The following is a 3,357-nucleotide window of genomic DNA, read 5'->3' on the forward strand; positions in this document are numbered from 1 at the left end:
TTCTCTAAGCCTTAGTTTCTTGCAAAATGGGGATAATAATACCCATCTCATGAGATTGTTTTGAGCATAAAGGGAGATCCATGTAAAGGACATAGCATAATGTTTCTCTCATAGTGTTTAACACATGTTAACTATTATTAGAGATATTCACCTATTTTTCTTTTGTTATATATATATATTTATAGAGAGGAAGGGAGAGGGAGAGAGAGATAGAAACATCAATGATGGGAGAGAATCATTGATCGGCTGCCTCCTGCATGCCCCGCACTGGGGATTGAGTCCGAAACCCAGGCATGTGCCCTTGGCTATAACTGAACCTGGGGCCCTTCAGTCCACAGGCGGATGCTCTATCTGCTGAGCCAAACTGGCTGGGGCTCACCTAATTTTCTTTATCCTCATCAGCCTGTCTAAGCGGCTTTTCATCTCTCACCTGACCTAGCCTTGTCAGTTAACTAGTCTTGTTCTATTCATCCTGGCTCTCTGCCTGTTTCCTGCATACAAACCTGATCATGTTTTCTGTTACCACCCTGCTTAAAACACCTTAGTGCAAGCATGTCAAACTCAAAGGCTAACATGGGCCAGATAAACAAGGTTTAAGTTTATGTGGGCTGCAAAAAAACCAAAAGCTTCAATTTTCATAGAAACATAGCTTTATTCCGATAGAGACATGCTGAATACAAAGAGCTGAAATAAATGAGTAATCGTTAACATAAAATAATAGAACATTTTAATACAAGTTAATATTTTTTCTTGAACGTTAACTTACCAGACACTGAATAACTGCACAAATTAATAAGCGTGATGCAAGTAAACCTATTTTTCTTGTTCTCCGAAATATTTCCTGTTGCACACACCAAATAAGTCAGTCCAAGACTAATGACGTGGCAATCGGCTGCTAAAATATTCCCTGCGGGTATTAGTGGAGAGAAATGGCGCGCCTGCGTGTAAGGCGCGTAAAGGAAATGAATGCAACATGATGATAGTAATCAGTCATTAGCGAATGTTGTAGTTTGTTATTAATAATTATGTATAACATAATATTATAAAAATAAGTTACAAAATTTTTATTAAAACGTTTCTTACATACCATTATATTGGCTGGGCCGCAAAAATATTCGTTGTGGGCCGAGAGTTTGACATGCTTGCCTTAGTGGCTTCCCTTTGCTCATAGAGACCAAAATACTTAATATGACCCCCTGGGCTTTATGTGGTCCAGCTCCTACCGACTTCCTTTTGTACCATGTTTTTGTTCCTTCTCTGTGCTTGAGTCACACTGCCTTTCATTACTCTTATGGGATTACCATTGTATATGTGGTAAGTTGTTGACTAAAATATAGTTATGCTGTGTATAATGGTATATCCCAGTGATGGCGAACCTTTTGAGCTCGGCGTGTCAGCATTTTGAAATATAGAAATTTTTTGATATTTGCAACCATAGTAAAACAAAGATTTATATTTTTGATATTTATTTTATATATTTAAATGCCATTTAACAAAGAAAAATCAACCAAAAAAATGAGTTTGCGTGTCACCTCTGACACGCGTGTCATAGGTTCGCCATCACTGGTATATCCTATGGTATATCACACCTTACATATTACCGTATAAAGTTTTCAGAGTGTTATACTCATCCTTAAATTCTTCTACTAACTATAAGCAATTAGAATTGGTCTTTTTACTTGTAGGAAGAAATTGTTGGCCTTATATTATTGGGAGGGGTGTAAATGCAAAAACAAAAAAAAGCTACATATATATATATAAATTAAATCACAACATGCCTCCCCCCACCCTAACACCACTCCCCCCCCCCACACACACACATATACTTGGTTTCTGATACTTAGAATGTCAGGATTGCACCAGCAGCTCTTAGTATCAGAGCTGGAAGATAAATGAGTCTTATAAATTGCTCCTTGCCTAAACAAAAATCTAAAATATTTATTAGTTTCACTAGTGGGTTCTACCTTTGGTTGAGAAGAGAATGGAAATTGTTGTTTTCTGACTTCTATATCTTTCTTGGAAGGTAGAAAACAATAAGATTAGGGTTGGATACTACCTTCAGGAAGCTCCATAGGATTTAGCATCTCTTTCTCTAAAGAGAACTAAAAGGGTGGACACATGACTCCTAAGGAACCTGATTGGATAGTACCTATGGGTGGGATGTACTTTCTAACTGTATAGTAGCATATCCTGAGGTATGTCACACCTTATATATTACCAGTGTTCTGAATTTAAAGGACAATTTTTAAAATGGATAACTATCTTCTGCTTTAACCTATGCTTTAAATTTACCCAACACAGGGTAAAAAAAATAGGCTTTTAGTAGATTTTTATTGTAACTTAAAATTGGAAGCCCTAATACTTTTGGGTTATAATGACACATATGTATTTAGTATTGTTCTCAGCACGGTTTGATTTTCTTAAAAGAAGAGTGGATGGGGGTGGGGACCTATACATGAAAAGAGACTAAAATATGTGGATCTCTTTTTAAACCAACATGAAAAAAAAAACACACCTTAAAATAGTGAGGGAAATTTAAACTCTTTCTGAATATTTAAGACTGGAATTACTGTTAGATTTTTTTCAGGTGAGATAATGATGCATACTGAAATATTTTAATGGCACATACTGTTATTTTAATGATGCATACTGAAAAACAGTTGAAATGATTTCTGGCCTTTGCTGTGCTATGTGCTGATAACGGTTGAAGCTGAGTGATAGTGCATAGGGACCCACTATTCTAGTCTCTACTTTTATGTGTTTAGGGTCCCACTATTCTAGTCTCTACTTTTATGTGTTCGAAGTTTTAAACATTAAAAAAAGAAAAGAAAGATTTCCATCCTCATGATTGCAATCATTGATACATTTGCACCACTAAAAGAAGAGTGCTTTTGATCATTTCCTTGCCATTTTTCTGGAGAAGAGTCTCTAATAATTATTCATAATTGTTTAAATCTGGTTTTGCTTTCATAATTCTTAATAACTCTTTTTTAAAGTCCCATAGTCAATTAAGATATAAATGTTATTGGCTTTTATTCTTAGTGTTTGTTTTTCATATTTTTGTTTATATATTTTTCATAGTTGTGAGACACAAAAATAAATCCAGGTTTTATCCTATATAATAAAGAGGTAATATGCAAATTGACCGTCACACCCTCGCCCCAAGATGGCCACCCCCATGTGGTCAAAGATGGCCACCACAAAATGGCCGGCAGGGGAGAGCAGTTTGGGCGACCAGGATGGCAGGGGAGGGCAGTTGGGGGTGACCAGGCCTGCAGGGGAGGACAGTTGGGGGTGACTGGGCCTGCAGGGGAGGGCAGTTAGGGGTGACTGGGCCGGCAGGGGAGGGCAGTTGGG

The 3,357-nt window shown here is 37.2% G+C and overlaps 1 protein-coding gene across 2 annotated transcripts in view; it reads left to right on the forward strand.

The window, feature by feature from the left end:
• The window catches only part of GMFB (glia maturation factor beta), a 17,113-nt gene that overhangs the window by 1,746 nt on the left and 12,010 nt on the right, over window positions 1-3,357 (forward strand). The window lies entirely within an intron of this gene.

The sequence above is a fragment of the Myotis lucifugus genome, unplaced genomic scaffold (genome assembly GCF_000147115.1).
Source record: "Myotis lucifugus unplaced genomic scaffold, Myoluc2.0 scaffold_191, whole genome shotgun sequence".
Taxonomy (NCBI): Eukaryota; Metazoa; Chordata; class Mammalia; order Chiroptera; family Vespertilionidae; genus Myotis; species Myotis lucifugus.